This window comes from Myotis nattereri (assembly GCF_964212035.1).
Source record: "Myotis nattereri genome assembly, chromosome: 2".
Classification (NCBI taxonomy): Eukaryota; Metazoa; Chordata; class Mammalia; order Chiroptera; family Vespertilionidae; genus Myotis; species Myotis nattereri.
In genome coordinates, this window is record NC_138076.1 from 84,617,535 (window position 1) to 84,636,163 (window position 18,629).

At 40.5% G+C, this 18,629-nt stretch overlaps 1 protein-coding gene across 3 annotated transcripts in view; it reads right to left on the minus strand.

The window, feature by feature from the left end:
• Positions 1–18,629, minus strand: part of ENOX1 (ecto-NOX disulfide-thiol exchanger 1) — a 593,708-nt gene that overhangs the window by 258,229 nt on the left and 316,850 nt on the right. The window contains exon 4 of one of the 3 annotated variants that reach the window (XM_081082749.1): positions 2,556–2,616. The exons of the other annotated variants lie outside the window; for them this stretch is intronic. The gene's annotated coding sequence lies outside the window, so the exon portion shown is untranslated. The remainder of the gene's footprint in view (positions 1–2,555; positions 2,617–18,629) is intronic. 3 annotated transcript variants of the gene reach the window in all.

Consider the following 18,629-nt stretch of genomic DNA (forward strand, 5'->3'; position numbering starts at 1 on the left):
TAAGCAGATTTACAGCCTTGTTCATGGTTATCCTTGATCATCTGTATTTAAAAGTAAGTTTAGGCTGATGAGGTGGCTTAAGCATCCTCCCATGTTTCAGCCTGTTAGTCACGCCACACCAGAACATCTGGCTCGGCTGGGCATCCTCACACTTCTTCAAATGAAAATGAAGCTGGCAAGTCAAAGGGGGAGGGGGAGCAGGTGGCAGTGAACTAGGAAAAAATTTAAAAGGGCAGCCTTGTTTTAAAAGGTACCTGGGATTTGGTTTTATTCAAATTATGGCATGTTTGCCACTGAAAAGATAGTTTGCTACTGACAGTTCCCAAGAGGAGGGGCCATGCAATACCACGCCGGGCCACACTGGGCCACATGGGCAGGCGCCAGAGCAGGTCAGGAGCAGAGGGAGTGAGGAGAAAACATGGCCAACAGCCTTTACTGTGGCTTCCACGGGAAAGGCAAAGCAAGCAAGGTCAGAAGGTATAGGACTGGACAGTTTCAATAATGTCAGTGTGATTCAGTTGGTTGAGTGCTGTCCCATTCACCCAGAGGCCTCCGGTTCAATTCCCTGTCAGGGCACATCCCCTGAGATGTGGGCTCGATCCCCAGCAGGGGGCGTGGAGGAAGCAGCTGATCCATGGTTCTCTCTCATGGATGTTTCTCTCTCCCTTCCTCTCTCTCTCTAAATCAGTAAAAACATTTAAAAAATAATTTCAGTGGGTTGGGGTACAGGATTGGTTCCTAGTTGTCCAAATACTAGCCCTCTGGTGATTTAGGGAAGGGGAATCATGTTCTGGACCGCAGGAGCCTGATAAGGTGAGGCTGGTGGGGACATAGACTCAGGATTGCTTGGTTTGTTTATCAAAGTGTTTGTAGTCCCAGGCAAAGTGTTTGCTATCTCTAGAAATTAAGGCACCCCGGGAAGGATCGTGCCTTCACCTGGGTCTCCAAGGCCCTAAGATAGCAAGTATCATAAAATACAGAAAATAAATACATGAATAACCTAAACCTGTCTGGAACACTGCTACAAGAAGCTTAAAAACAGCTGCTCAGACCTTACTGTGCGTAAGAATCACCTGGGTATTCTGTTAAAGTACAGATTCTGATTCATTAGATCAGGTGAGACTTGAGACTGCATTTCCAATAAACTCCTTGGTGATATTGGGACCACACCTGGAGTAGTTATAGCCAAGAATACATCACTAAGAGTCTTCTATCTGAGGCACCTCTGCAGGGAAAGGGAGCCCGGCCTTGAATCAGATACTGCTAGGCACTGAATACACAGGCTCCATTCTGTTTTGCTTAGACAATACCCTTTGTTCATAGGAAAAATTATCCCAATTTTATAGGCAAGGAAACAGATTCAGGGTGGTCAAGTAACCTGCCCGGCTCATCTACCTGAAAGCTAGAAGATATAAATGTATCTGACGTAAACAACCCCCTCCCCAACCGTAACGACAGCTGGCACCACTGTGACAGAGAAGTGTCTGTTGGTAAAGGTTTCCTAAAATATAAAGCCCATGGGCTTAAAATGTGGCCCACTTACAACTTGACTTCTACAAAGAAGAGAGATTGTGAATGGTGTTCATTATCTCAGATCCAGAAATAACTAGCGCTGACTAAATAACCTCTATTTCACTATAGCCATTTGAGGAGCACTTTAAATGGGATTAAGCTAGTGTTTTTATTTTAAAAAGCGATACACATACACGGTAAGATACATACTCTCAAAGTTAGTCTCCCACCCACATACTCCTACTTCAACTGCTCCGAGAGAACTACTGCTGGGCTTGGTAGACTTCCAGAACTGTGCTGTGCAAATAATAAACTTTTTTACCGTATTCATGCATCCAGTCATTCTAAGGCACTAGGAGGAAAAACAGTAAATAAGCACACAAAATACCTCGTGCAGCTTGCATACTAGTAGAGGAGGTAGATCATAAACAAATGAATAAAATATATATTATGTCAAGTAGGGATAAATGCTAATGGAGAAAAAGCCAGGAACAAGAGTGGGCAGTATTTGCTATTATAAGTACAGTGGTTAAGAAAAGCCTTATTGAAAAGATGGTACTTGAGTAATGAATGACATAAAGGGGGTAATCCTATTCCATACTAACTTTTTCCTGTTGCAATGTATGTTAAAGCCCTCCCTGGATCAGATCTCATAGATTCTACCTTATTCTGTTTAATGGCTCTGCGGCACTCTGCTGTTTGTACACACCATAATACTGACGGTCATTTGGTTATCTGTATGAATGGCAAGTATTTGGTAATACTGGTATAACTGGTGAGGTGATGATTTGGATGGCTATAAAGATATGTGGGGAGTGTGATATAAAGTGTGATGAAATAGAACAGGGCTGAGCTTAGGAAGCTGTGGGTGCCAGCCTGAGCTGCACCTCAGTACCTAGGTGACCATGTTATGCCATTGAGTGTTTATTGATTCCTTTTTATATTAGTGGTCTGGCCTCATGAGAGGTTTCCCTTTTTCCTGCTACACCTTGAGCTGTGTTACTGCCCCTCAGGTACAAGGGCATGTCCAGGAGCTTCTCTACCTGGAGGCCAGGTGATGTCCTGCTTGCAACACTTTCCTCAGTGCCAGGCTACTTGCAACCCCTGCAGAGACAAATAAAAACGTCAACCTCCGGGTGACAAGTGTTTCACGTTCCTTACAGAGGCAACATGAGAACAACTTTAGGGAGCAGTTTACCCTCTGGGCTCTGAGCATGATCTTCCCCCTTAGGAGAAAGCACATAAACTGTCTTAAAATTAAAACACAAAAACCTTACCTCCAGTCCTATTTACTTACATGGATACAGATGTTTAGTATTGGGCCATATGACTGAACAGATTTCACATTTAATGAAAGATTAATTTATTCATTCAATTAGTGTCTGAGTCAATACCTGGAATATGCCAGCACTCTCCCAGGCTCTATTGGAGGAGCAAATATCACTGCAATATGTCACCTTCTGGCTCTTAACAAAGACAGGACAAGTTCAAAATCTACTGTGATGCAAGGCTGCTTATGGTAAGTGGTGCCAAGGGCAATACAATAGTAATTAAAAGAAAGGGGAAATGCTATGATCCATGAGCTGAGATATGAATAGGTAAGGGATGGTGGCGGAACAAGAAGAGTTTGTGAAGGGATGAGTGTGTGTGTGTGTGTGTGTGTGTGTGTGTGAGAGAGAGAGAGAGAGAGAGAGAGAGAGAGAGAGAGAGAGAGAGAGAATATGAACAGAAGGGGAACAATAACTGTACTACGCCGGTGAGGGAAAGCACAGGAGTTGGAAAGGGAACATGAAGTGGCCCAGCAGAGCTTAGACACAGCATGTGGGGAGCGGTTGTAGAGACAGGAGATGTTGGCTGGAGTGAGCCTGGCAGAGGGTCCTGAGGCCCCTACTTTGTTATGAGATAAGGGACACATAGATGAGTTCTGAAAGATATCAAGAAAAACACCATCACCGTCTTCCTCTGTTTTTGGTCCTGCTTTTTTTTTTTTTTTTTTTTTTTTTTTTTTAGGAGTATTTGTGTACTCTGCTTTTATAACCTCTAAGTTCACTAATTTTTAAAACCAACTTTATACTTATCCAAGTAATATATGCCTATAGGATAAAAAGGCAACTACCATTGTAAGGCCTATAACCCAAACAGGAAACCCCTCGATTCCTCAAAGGAAACCATTTTGTTGTTTGTGCCTGTGATGAAAGGTATTTATTTGCCAGACCGAGTAACCACAGATATGGGTATCACTTTTGCCCCAACAATTATTCTCAGTTTGGTTGTGTAGGGGCTTGCTTAGGACAGGAAGATTAACCAGTATCTCTAACCTAACCCCCCTCCCCACGACACAGGCCCCTAAGGAGGTTGAATCCTGTTATGGGAGAGGGACCTGGAGAGTATTATGCTAAGCCAAATAAGCCAGTCAGAGAAAGACGAGTATCACATGATCTCACTCATATGTGGAATCTAATGAATAAAATAAGCTGTTCAACAAAATAGAAGCATGGAACAGACTGTCGAATCTGAATCTCAGAGGGAAGGCAGGAGAGGGTGAGTGTGTGGGAAGAGATCAACCAAAGAACTTTTATGCACGTATGGGCTCACTAAGACACGCGCGCGCACGTACACACACACACACACACACACACACACACACACACACTAGGATGGTGGAAGTGGAAGGGAGGGGTGGGAGAAGAGGGCCATAAGGGGTCAATGGGAGAAAAAAGGGGGCATATATAATACTTTCAACAATGAAGACTTTTTTTAAAAAAAGCTTTGCCTGCTAAATAAACTTCCTCAAGCACCAAAAAATACCCCAACCATTTAAAACTTTTAAAAATATATATTTTTTTATTGATTTCAGAGAGGAAGGGAGAGTGAGAGATAGATAGAACATCATAGAGAGAATCATTGATTGGCTGCCTCCTGCACACCCCCTATTGAGGATCGAGCCTGTAACCCAGGCATGTGTCCTTGGCCAGAATCAAACCTGGGACCCATCCGTCCACAGGCTAATGCTCTATTCACTGAGCCAAAATGGTTGGGCCATTTTAAACTTTTAATTATGACATTTGATTCCATACATCTAAGTAATGTGTGCATAGTGATGTTTCTTAAACTGTCATTTTCAGAGATTATTTAATGTCTTACTACTATGCAAAATGAGAAAGATGTAGCACTCTTATCCCATCAAGCTTTCTTTCCCCATCTTTCCAGGAGGTTAAGTAGCAATTTGAGGTTAAACTGACATTCTATGTTTATTAATATGACCATGTACTATTGTTACTGTTGAGCAATGCAGTTTAAGAATACATTTCCTATCTTGTTCAATATTTTGTTTTTCCTGATGTTGTGTTTTATTTTTTCCTCTTTTTGTGTGTTTATTACTCACTGTTCCTGAACTATTTAAAGGAACTACAAAAGCCCTATTAAAACCAGGTCTTTCCCTCTCCCTCCCTCTCTGAAATCAATAAAAATATATTTAAAAAAAGAAAACAATCCAATTTATAATTGAAGCAAAAAATATGAAAGAATATATTTAATCAAGGAGGTAAAAGACCTGTAGACTGGAAGAATTATAAGACACCAAAGAAAGAAACTGAAGAAGATACAATTTAGTGGAAGTATACACTGTGCTTATTAGATAAGGGCAATTAGCAGAGTTAATATTTCCATATTATCCAAAGCAATCTATAGATTCAATGCAATCCCTATCAAAATACCAATGGCGTATTTCGCAGAATTAGAACAAATAATACTAAAATTTATATGTAACCATGAAAGATCCCAAATAGCCACAGGAATATTGAGAAAGGACAAAGATGGAGATATCATGCTACCTGATATCAAACTATACTATAAGGCTATAGTAATCAAAAAAGCATTGTACTGACATTAAAATAGACACATAGATCAATGGAACAGAAGAGAAAACCACAAAACAAACCCACACCCACACGGTCAATTAATTTATGACAAAGGAGGCAATAATATGCAGCCTATTCAATAAACGGTTGGAAAAATTGGACAAATACACATGCAAAAAAAATGAAACAAGACCACAATCTTATAGCATGTATAAGAATAAACTCAAAATGGATTAAATACTTAAATATGACTCAAAACCATAAAACATTTAGAAGAAAGCATAGGCAGTAAAATCTCAGATATTGCTCTTAGTACTGTTTTTATCTGACATATCTCCTCAGGCAAGAAAAACAAAAGGAAAAACAAACAAATGGGACTACATCAAACTAAAAAGATTTTTCATGACAAAGGAAACCATCATCTACTGAATGTGAGAATATATTCACCAATGGTATATCTGATAAAGGGGTTACTCCATACAAGGTCTGTAGACACACACAGCAGACCTTCCTCATGCACAATGTGAGTCTATAGCCGCAAACCTCGCATATCCACTCTGGTGGCCCAATTTTAAAATCAGACTTGTTAGTGACATCACTGGGTTTGTTAAGAAAATTATGGTAACTTAAATCTGTGAATATAGCAGCGCTTATGGAAGAAATTCCAATATCAATATATAGGGCTGCCACTCAGACTCACAAGAGAAACACCTCAACACTTGAGATTTTTTTTTTATTCATTGTGACACTTGAGTTTTGTTTGTATTATCATGAATTTCATGCATAAAATGGTAAACATGGTGTGCATTCTTCATTGTTTTCTTTTGAGCATCAAAAAAATTTAGTGCTTTTGAGACTTTTTGTGTCGACGATTTATTTTTATTTCATGCTTGCTTTTGTTGATATTTCCATAGAATTGAAAATTATCATTATTTTATTATTGAATTTATTGTTGTAATATATTGTGCAAATAAAATGCAATTCCCATAAATGGCATCAGATGAAGAAATAATCGAACCAAGCACCTTGCAGGAAGAAGATGACATCCTTTATTGGTTTCCGTTTTGGACGCATGACAGTTAACTGGTTAATATTCAAAATTTATAAAGAGCTCATACAATTCACCACCAAAAAAAAAAATAAATTTTAAAAAATTAGCGGAGGAATTGAATAGACATTTCTCCTAAGAGGCCATACAGATGGCCAACAGACATATGAAAAGATGTTTAACATCACTAATCATCAGGGAAATGAAAATTAAAACCATAATGAGATGTCACCTCCCACCTTTCATAATGGCTATCATCAACAAACAAGTGTTGGCAAGGATGTCCAGAAAAGGGAACCCTCTTGCACTCTTGGTGGGATTGCTAATTGGTACAGCCTCTATGTGAAACAGTATGAAAGTTTCTCCAAAAAATTAAGAATAGACCTACCTAACAACTCAACAATTCAACTTCCGGGTATATATCCAAGGAAATCCAAAACACTAATTTAAAAAGATATACGCACCCCTATGTTCATTACAGCATTATTTACAACTAGAGGCCAGTACACAAAATTTGTGCACAGGGGGCGGGGGTCCCTTAGCCCAGCCTTCACCTTCTTGCAATCCGGGACCCCTTAGGGGATGTCTGACTGACAGTTTAGGCCTGATCCTGGAGGCATCCCTGCAGGATCAGGCCTAAACTGCCTCTCACAATCCAGGACCACTGGCTACTAACTGCTGGCCTGCCTGCCTGCCTGCCTGATTGCACCTAACCCCTCTGCCTGACTGCCTCATCAACCCTAACCACTCACCTGTCTGCCTGATCACCCCTAACTGCTCACCTGCCTGCCTGATCACCCCTAACCACTTGCCTGCCTGCTTGATTGCTCCTAACCACCTTTGCCTCCCTGCCTGATCATCACTAACCCCTCTGCCTGCCTGATCTCCCCTAACCACTTGCCTGCCTGCCTGATCATCCCTAACTGCCTCTACCTTGGCCCCCGTGGCAACGGCTTCGTCCGGAAGGATGTCTGGAATGACATCCGGAAGGTTGTTTGGCTGTCCGGTCTAATTAGCATAATATGCTTTTATTATTATAGATAGTCAGGATATGTAAGCAACCTAAGTGCCCATCAATAGATGAACAGATAAAGAAAACATGTTACATATAACAATGGAATATTACCCAGCAATAAAAAAAATGAAATCTTACCATTTCTCATAACATAGATAGACCTAGAGAGTATTATGCTAAGTGAAATAAGTCAGCAGAGATGTGTGGAATCTAAAAGAACAAAATAAATGAACAAAACAGAAACAGACTCATAGATACAGAAAATAAACTTGAGGGTTGCCAGATGGGAGGGGATTAGGGGCTGGGTGAAAAAAGTGAAAGGATTAAGAACTACAAATCTGTAGTCAAAAAATAGTCATGGGGATGTCAAATACAGCATAGGAATATAGTCAATAATCCCTATATATAAAAGCCAAACGACTGGAAAAACAGAACGACTGGAACAACCAGAATGACTGGTCGCTATGATGTGCACTGCGGCCCCAACCATCCATGGACCCTCCCCTCATCTGGTTCCCCCTCCATCGCCCCCTCCCACCCTGATCAGGGGTGGAGTGGCTGGCCAACTGCCTGCAGCCCTTCTCCCCAGCCGGTCCTGCCCCCAGTTGACCCCCCACCCTGATCAGGGGCAGGGCCGGCCAGCCAACCACCCGCTACCCCTCACCCCGCTGGCCCCCTCCCTACTCGGCCACCCCACCCCAATCAGGGGTGGGGCTGGTCAGCCAACCTCCCATGTCCCCCCACCCCCATTGGCTGGCCCGATGGCTCCCATCCGGGCAGGCTTGCCAGACCCCACCCATGTACAAATTTGTGCACCGGACCTCTAATATTGTAATAATTATGTATGGTGCCAGGTTGGTACTAGACTTATTAGGGAATCACTTTGCAAATTATATGAGTGTCTGACCCCTTTGCTGTACACCTGAAACTAACAAAATAATATTGATGCCAACTGTTAAAATAAATAAATAAATATTTTAAAAAGATACAGATTTTAAAAAGCTTTTCTTTTATTTCATGAGTTATCTGAGCTCCCTCCCCCCTTTCTATCAATCTCTCTTTGATCTCTACAGGGTCTCCCCCCAAAATGTATACATACTTTAATAGCTGATAGCTCAATTTTGAAAATGAAATTTTTTAAATAAACACTGCCTTTATAATTATTCAAAGTGTGTGTATACATTTTTGGAGAGACCCTATATATTTTATTCTTTATTTTATATTGAGGGCTATACTCAAATATCTGGTGACCCTCTCAGTATTCATTTATATTTAGGATTCATATGTATTTTATTATATATTATACTTCTTTATATATATGAATATCTTAAATGTATGGATATATATATATATATATATATATATATATATATATATAAAGAAAATATAAAATTCATTTATATTTAGGAATAGTCAGTCCCAATAAGACTAACTAGAAACCCTGAGTAGGAGTAGAGTGTCCTTAATACCTATGAGATTACTGGGTGAGGCATGTAGCCATTTCCATGGGGATTCTAAATGCCAGTCAGGGAATTTCTTTGGGCTACTTAATTTATTTAGTTGAAAATCTGGTGATATAAGAGGAATGATGGTGTGAGAGAACCCCTTGGCCTCTCCCCTTGAAACTTCAACAAGTTAACCAACTATAATTCAATATAGAATTCCCTACTCAATAGAGAGGCATACCTAAGAGACCCATGCATTGGTACATCTAATGGTTGGCAACCAGGCATAAACAGGGAGACAAGAGGGAGGATAGCACAAAAGACTTGAAAATACAGACCTGTAGCCTGAGCTTGAGGCTCAGCCTGGAGAGGGGAGGAAGCCAATGGTAGCATGTGCTTCCTTTGGCCTAGAAGGACAGAGAGCTGCAGGGCAAGTATAAAGCAGAGCAAACAGAGACTGAGCTAGTAGGCACCTTACAGAGCATGGGTTCTACTGTGCAGCTCTTTTTGGGCCAGGCAGTGGTGTTTCAGAAAGAGAAATGTTACCACAGTGCCCTGCTGCCACCGCTTAAGCTACCAAAACTCACCTCCCATTGCCCTTGGAGTCAGGTCAAGGAGCCTATTATCTGTAAACCAAGAGCTATTACAGTAGAATTGCTGTTTCCCTCTGTGACTGATCCCCAGATGGGAGGCTTGAGGTAGTGAACCTAGGAGGTCAGGGGTCACCATTATGGTGAAGGCAAAACAAATCCCACCCCCAAGCAGCAAGGCTGTACTGTCTTAAGGAAGCCATGGAGGTCAAGATTGGGAGATCACAGGGGTAAAAAGTCTTCAATTCAGTGCCATCTACTGGAAAATATTAGGAAGACTTCTTCAGAAGAAGCTGCTATTGGCCAGGTATATAGACATATATAAATGCCTAGGCAAAGGAGAACAGAAAACACCATGAATATCCATGGTAACAAGGATGCTCAGAAAGAAAATGAAAAATCCCCAGAAAGCAAGCTGGAATACATGAAAATCCTATATAATTACTCTAACACACAAGATGGCCACCCCCATGTGGTCAAAGATGGCCGCCCCCATGTGGACACAAGATGGCCAGCAGGGGAGGGCAGTTGTGGGCGATCTGGCCAGCAGGGTTAGAGAGTTTGGGAGGGACAAGACCTGCAAGGGAGGGCAGTTGGGGCAATCAGGCCTGCAGGGGAGGACAGTTCGGGGGGGACCAGGCCTGAAGAGGAGGGCAGTTAGGGGCGAACAGGCCAGTAGGGGATAGCAGTTAGGGGAGGGCAGTTAGGGGCAACTAGACCAGCAGGGGAGGGCAGTTAGGGGTGACTGAGCTGGCAGAGGAGGGAGAGGACAGTTAGGGGTGACCAGGCTGGCAGGGGAGGGCAGTTAGGGGCGACCAGACTGGCAAGAGAGAAAAGTTAGGGGTGACCAGGCCAGCAGGGGAGGGCAGTAGGGGGCAACCAGGCCTGCAGGGGAGGACATTTAGGGGCAACCAGGCTGGCAGGGGAAGGCAGTTAGAGGCAATCAGGCCAGCAGGGGAGCTGTTAGGCGTCAATCAGGCTGGCAGGGGAGTGGTTAGGGGGTGATCAGGCTGGCAGGCAGAAGCGGTTAGAGACAATCAGCCAGGCAGGCAGGTGAGCGGTTGGGAACCAGCAGTCCTGGATTGTGTGAGGGCAGTCGGATATCTTTTGAGGGGTCCCAGATTGGAGTGGGTGCAGGCTGGACTGCAGGACACACACCCCCGTGCACGAATTTCATGCACCGGGCCTCTAGTATGTTATATAATAGACAGAGATTTCAAGATTGCAGTTTTGAATATACTCAAAGAAATAGGATAAAATATAGACAGGCAATTCAACGCACTCAGAAAACAAATCAATGAACAAAATGAGTACTTTATCAAAGAGATTGAACATTTAAAAAAGAACCTATCAGAAATCCTGGAAATGAAGCATGCAATTAAGGAGATTAAGAGTGAACTATTTGCCGAAACCGGTTTGGCTCAGTGGATAGAGCGTCGGCCTGTGGACTGAAAGGTCCTGGGTTCGATTCCGGTCGGGGGCATGTGCCTGGGTTGCGGGCACATCCCCAGTGGGAGATGTGCAGGAGGCAGCTGATCGATGTTTCTCTCTCATCGATGTTTCTAACTCTCTATCTCTCTCCCTTCCTCTCTGTAAAAAATCAATAAAATATATTAAAAAAAAAAAAAAAAAAAAAAAAAGAGTGAACTATTAAGCATAGAAAACAGAGCCAACCAGATGAAGAAAAGAATTAGTGATATCAAAGATAGGAATCCAGAAATGATGCAGTGGATAGAAGAGAAAGAAAAAGGGAAGAGCTCTATGAAAACTGTCTGACTCCATCAGAAAAGATAATATTAGAATATCAAGCATTCTGAAGGAGGAAGAGAGGAAGCAGGGAATGGAGAATCAATTCAAACTAATAGTGGATGAGAACTTCCCAAATCTATTGAAAGAACTAGATCCTCAACTAAAAGAAGCAAACAAAACACTTAGTTACTTCAACCCAAAGATGCCCTCTCCAAGGCACATGGTATTAAAACTGTCAAAAAATTAACAACAGAGAAAAAATTCTCAAAGCAGTCAGAGAAAAGAAGGAAGTGACCTACAAAGGAAAAGCCATCAGAATTTCATCCCACTTCTCAGCAGAAACTCTATAAGCCAGATGAAAGTGGAGTCAAATATTCAAACATCTGAGAGAAATTATGAATAATATATCCAGCATAATTATCATTTAAACTAAAGGTCCAGTGCATGAAATCGCATGGCCCCACCCACCTGCCCACTGCCTCGCCACACTTGCAGCCCCGCCCACCCATGTGCCTCGCCACACCCACCTGCCTGTTGCCCCTGCCTCATCGCAAACGCAAACACACCTGCCTGCTGGCCACCAGCCTTGCTGCGATCAGAGCCTGTGGGCTGTGAGGGAGGCACTGAAAGGTGCTCCATGCACCTCCTGGTGACCAGTCATTTGGTTGTTACGGCATTACAACCACTGGCCTTTTATAATATACATATGAAGGAGAAGTAAAGACATTCCCAGACATACAGAAGCTGGGGGATTTTATCACCAGAAAACCTCCATTTCAGGAAATACAAAAGAGAGTTATTCTACAGGGAAAAAGAACATAAGGTCACAACACTAAGCTATTATCACCAAAAAACTTACAGCATAAAAAGGGATAATTTGTGAAAACAAAAACATAAAAGGGAAGGGGTAAAGGTTTGAACTGCCAAAGGAGGATGAATCAGATCAGATGCACTCAAAAGAAAAATACTGAATATATGCAATATGAGAAGATATTGAAACCTTAAATATAAAAGTACATCGTTTTTAATAAATAGTGTTTGCTTCCATTTTTTGGCATCATATCACCAATAAGCTGGTCAACTAGAAGCAGTCATCAGCTACTGAAGAGACATGAGGAAAGTTCTTACAATTAGTGAAAGCAATGCGAAATGGGGGAATGAAAGCCTGGAAAAAGATTAAGGAAAGTATATGACTCAATATCAATTTTTTAACCTTTTTGAACCTGAGTTTACTACAAAATTAGAAAGTTGGATGAAGTCCCTCCAGAAGTTCTCTAATGAGTTCTGTGACTAGATAATTTTGGAACATGCATGTTTCGTCTCATGTCCTCCTCCCTCCCCCAATGAATGCACCAGTTTAATTTTGTTTTACCTAGCATATTATTAACTTATTTGTCTACAAATCCTCCCTACTATTTTTTTCCCTTTGCTATTACTCATTAACATATTTTAGAAATGAAGCTTAAGTTGACATGCAATTTCCCATTCTACAATATGTTTCACTGAGTTTCAAAACTTCAGCTAAATGTTTTGATTATAGAAAAAAAAAAGGGGAAAACATAATACGTATATCAGAAGTTTTATTCACTATGCTTTCTCTTATAATATCATAGAACTTTTAGAGTGGGAGAAAAATCTACCACAATTTCAATGAAACTAGACATTTCTAAGTATAGTTTAACATCTCATCTGTGTGGTACCAACAATATCTTGGGCAGCTGATCACCAAAGCATTGGCTGAATTGCTGCTAATTCAGTGGGTTTTATTTGGTTACGAAGATAGATGATTGAGACACATCTGACAATTTTGGCAATCAATGAATGAAATAAATCAACCATGTGGTGACTGGACTGGCTTCTCAGTGATCAATGTGACTTAAACAGAAAGTAACTGTGGGAAACATTAATCCTTAAGCTGCAGGATTATGCCATGATATCAAAATAAAACTCAAATGGGCATTCATGATAAATACTTTTTAATGCTATAATTATAAATTAAACTATTAAACTTTCTGTTATTAGCCCATGTACACAGACAATAATGTGTTGAAGGCCTTGGGGTGGGGGGAGGCTCTGGGTGGAGTGGAGCCAAAGGGGAGGGGGTGGGGGGAAATATGCAATAGTGTCAACAATAAAAAATATAAACAAAATTAAAAAGTGATCCTTTTCTTAAACACTGAAAAAAAATATGTTATTAAAACACTTTCACCTTTTCTGTCTGCTATTATCTGAAAGGAAGAGATTATGCTAAATGCTTTTGGGAATAAAAGTTTGTATAATAGGAAAAAGGCCAAAGAACCGATCAGAAAAAAACCTGGGAGCCAGATGCTTTACATAAGTAACTTTTCTCATAGACTTGAATATGTCTTGGTTTTCCTACTTATAAAAATAACTATCTGCAAGGAGCTTATAGTTTCATTGATTTTATTCACAAGTTTGAGATTTTTATGTAATGCCTTCTTAAACTAAAAAAAAAATCATTCTTAATTTACATAGTGGAGATAAAAGTGAATAAATGTTTTGATGTTCTTTAATTAAGTACATGTAATAAATTCCCACCTTCATCTTAATAGCAGGAATTCTATCAAGAACCTGTTGTAATGTTTTCCCTTTTCTCTTGATATGTTTGTTTGCCCTCAAGGCTGCTAAAGTTTGAAAGTGTTCTAATTATTTCTATTTTTCCAGTAAATATTGTACCCCTTCCCCAATACTTTTCCTTCTTCTCAAAAGAAATCTTATCAAAACATAATTCTGTAGTATCCAAAGAATGAGTGTGTTGGTTGTAGGTTGACCAACTGTCCTGGTGTGCCCAGTACTGAGGGGTTTCCCCACTGGGTAGGACTGCTCACAGTCCCTGACAAACTGAGACAGTGGGTCACGCTGATTGGTAGCTTGAGAGAAGAACTGGATGTAGCAATAGATGCCTGCATCACAAGTTGCAATTTCAAGCCTCCTATTAGGAGGCTTCTTTCATTGCTAAACAGCTGTAGGAAGCAATCAAACTCCCGATGGATGGATGAATTTAATGACCTTTAAGTTTCCCTTACACCAGTGGTTCTTAATTCTGGCTTTCTACTAGAATTATGTGGTTAGCTTTTTTAAAATGATACAAGTCTCTTGATATACTGGATCTGAAGGTGATTCCCAGTCATCAGATATGTGTTTGAAATTCCCCAGCTGATTCTAATGTAAGCCAGAGCTAAGAAACACTTTATATTCATTCTGATATTCAAACTAGTATAGGTCTAGCAAGAGCCATTCAAAACAGGAGGAAATCTAATTTATGATCTCTCAATTTTAAAATATTACATATGAGTTTCCACTTCACATTTAAAACAAATGAGAACCCACAAACTGACTTGAAATGTATTCACCAAGAGTTCATGATATATGAGTTTCTCCCCTCTCATATTTTCATTCTGATTATCAATCACTATCATCTATTGACATACTTTTTGCAGAAGAAACTGTATTAGGCAGTGTGGGGACACAAAGAAAAGTCAAGAACTCTGCCTTTAAGGTAGTTCACTGTAGAATACATGAAAGATGCCTAAATGAACAAGCAAATGACCTTGTAAGGGAAAATGGCTGTGGCCTGAGATGGTTGAGAATTTGCACAAAGCCGGCAGGATTTTAAGAAGGTTTTAAGGACTCGGTAAAATTTCTATGAGAGGCCATAAAAGGGAGAAAAGCAGTATTGAAGCAATCAGATCGCCAAACTTAAATATATATGCAAATAATAAAGTTTACACTGAGCAATTCAACTATATCTAGGGATGCACATAGCCCTACATGAGGCCAACTGTTGAGCAAGGTGACATAATTAGCGTGATTACTTTTTGGTGATAACTATTCATAATATTAAAAAGAAGACAAGCAGATGAAGCAGTTGGTTCAACATAGGTATGAAGACAAGCTTGGCCTCTAACTTGGAGAACAAGCCACTGAAGAGAACTGCACACATCCCTTCCCTCTCCGAAGCTGGGATGACTGAAGAGACCTAATCATCTGGGAATCGAGGCAAGTGCTGCAGACATCATTGCCAAACCCTTGAAGTTCCTACTCCAGTTGATAATATGATTATTTAATATTAAAGGAATACATTTAGAACATAAACCATACAAAGGTTATATGCTATCATTTGTCATGTTATGTGATTATTAATCATCAATTTATGAAGTGCTTTTATAATGCAATGGGCTTTTCTCTGCATTTCAGAATCAAAACACCACTGTTCCACTTGTCTTTGCCTCCTAAAACAGTTAACTTTCATAGTTATTCCAATATCTGCTCTTCATGCAAGATGCTAACTAATGCCAGTGAGTGATCTGGATGTGCTTCATCTTAGGAAGTCAGTTGGCAAAATTAACATTTAAAAGGAGGCACCACTGGTTATTTCACACACTATTAACTTATATTACAATTCAAATAAGCTTACAGCTGGCAAAAAAAAAAATCTCTTCTGTAAAGTGATCGCAAACATAATAGGCTTAATCAGAGATAAATTAAATTAGGCAGTCATGCATACTATGGCATATTAATTCTGAGTAGTTATTAAGTATATTTTCTGTTATCAGTGGTGTGAACAACATTATATGCAAACACATTCTTCAAGAGGGTAGCAAGTAAAGTTTATGTTTGAGATGCTGTGTGGCTGACACGTTCCCTGCCTTCTTAAAATGTTAAATAATCTTTTCTGCTAATAATAGCACGAGGTTAAGTCCCCATAAATGAACTGACTTCCCTCCCAGACAATTAAGCAAAAGAACAGCAGACAAAACTGCCATCATGGTTTTAGATTTTTCCAAAGGGAACTTTTTTACCTTTCTATGACAATTTTTAAAAGAAGGCATTAGTGCATAGTTATAGCAAAATTGTCAAAAATATAAGCTAGTAAATGGTACATCTCATTCTGCATTTTGGGTAACCTGTGTTGCCTGAGAATATTCAGAGGGGATTATTAAGGTTGAATGCGATTTTGTTATAAAGATCCAACCTTTTTCTCTTTCCTTAAATGGTAGTAATTTAAGCCATCAACTAGCACTAAATTCAATAAGTTAGCAAATGGTACTTCCGTGAAAGAAAATAAAAAGATACATCTGAGCCTTTATACATATAAATATATATACAAACACACAGGAAAGTTTGTATGTGTGAGTGTATAGACACATATTACCTTTCTAGGTGTACTTTTGCCATATCATCTTGTTCTTTTATTAATCAATCAGGCCCAGAATAAAGTCAAGTTTTGAGGTATGATACACACACCCAAGTCTAAGAAACATGTTTTACATTCTTTGTGCTTTGCACATTTAAAACCCAATGTAAGGTGACAAGAACATTAAGCTGCCCAGTGAGCAAAATGTGAAACTAATCACCATCTGTTCTTAGCTGTGGGTACAATAATTGGCAAATTAAAGTGCCTGAGAATAGCTGGGCCACCTGCATCACCTTGGAATGGCTAACGAAGACAAATGTATGCGGCTAGCTTTACTGACAACTCCTTCAAAAGCAGGAAGACTGAAAAGGCAACGTCACAGTACATATTTCATTTACTGTAAAGTGCACACCATGTAGAATTTTTGTTAATTAAAGGAATAAAACCCAATCACCTTCAATATTTTGGTTGAGTTAAGACTATCACTTACTCCTGAAAATCCAAGGCTTTTCTTTTTAAGCTGGCAAACTGGGATCAACTTGCTTATTCAGATGTTAAAATTGTAGTTTTATAACAACTATATTCAAATAAATATAAATATTACAAAAAGGAAATACCTTGACCTGGCCCGTGTGGCTCAGTGGTAGAGCGTCAGCCCATGCACTAAAGCAAGCATGTCAAACTCGTGACCAGCAGGCTGCATGCCTCGTTTATTTGTCCATGAGTTTGACATGCTTGCAAAGGGTCATGGGTTTAATTCCCAGTCAAGGGCCTATACCTGAGTTGCAGGTTCCATCCCTGGCCCTGGTTGGGGTGCCTGCAGGAGGCAAACAATTGATATGTCTCTCTCTCACTGAAGTTTCTTCTCTCTCTCTCTCTCTCTCTCTCTCTCTCTCTCTCTCTCTCTCTCTCCCTCCCTCCAGTCCCTCATTTCTTCCCTTCCACCTTCTCTAAAAATCAATGGAAAAAATATCCTTGGGTGAGGATTAACACAAAAGAATTTTTTTAAAAAAGGAAATACCTTAGTTTCAATAAACTTGTTATTATTCATCCATCTATCCATTCATTCAACATTTACTGAATACCTACTATGTGCTAGGCACTGTGCATGATACTGGCATAGAGAGATGAGTGTAATTAATCTGCTTTAGAAGCTTGTCCACTGTTGGAGGAAAGGTTCATGCATACGGAGATGCATACAGACACCTAGGAGGGACTACAAGCTATTGAGGAATACTGTCAGAGCCCCTCTCTTCCTCTTAGAGACTTCAAAGGAGGACTCTTGAGCTGAATTCTAGGAGCATGTAGAGAGGGCATAAGATGAAGAGTTTTTGAAGCTGAACAAGCTTGAGAAAAGTTTTCCAAACAAAAAGAATAGCACATGTACAATCAAGAAGAAGGTCACTGTCTGCTTGAAGAAAAGACACTGCCTTCAAATAGATGAAGGAAATAAGTACAGGAGGCAAGAGGTCAACAGATGATTAAGATGAAGGCGAGGCAAGGGTGAAAATATAAAGGTCCCCAGAAGACATGTCAAGGAGTTTGGATTAAATTCTATAGGATAGCAGTTTGCAAAACACGTACCAGGGAAACGGGGGTTCTAGGGAGGAAGGGAGGCTGACTGGGAGGTGGTGAAAGGAGCGGGGGAGAGGCCAGGCAGTCAGGACTCCGGGCCCTGCAACTCTACCTCAACCACAGTAACTTTGCTCATACCTGTTTTATATTGGGCCTTCTTACGTTTTTGATAATTTTTTTCTTTGGAAAACTTTAGACTTACAAAAAAGTTACCAAGATAATACACAGAGTTCCCATAAACTCCTGACCCAGCTCCCCTGGTTAACATCTTACATGGCCATGGCACACTTGTCACAACCAAGAAACCAACACTGAAGCATCGCTGTTAACTAAAGTCCACACTTCACCCCTGTTTCACCCGTTTTCCGCTGGTGTGCGTTCTCTGTGCCAGGATCCAATCCAAGACACCACAAGGCCTTTAGTCATCATGTCTCTTTGATGTGTGAGTTTCTCAGCTTTTCCTGGTTAGTCATGACCTCAGCAGTCTTGAGGAATATTAGCCAGGCATTTTGTAGACTGCCCCTCATTTGGGGTGTGTCTGCTGTTTTCCTCTTGACTAGATGAGGGTGATGGGTTTTGGGAGGAATACCACAGAGGAGGTACATTTTTCACCACAGCACATCAGGAAACACACATATCACTTGTGATATGAACCTTGCCCATTTGGCTAATGTAAC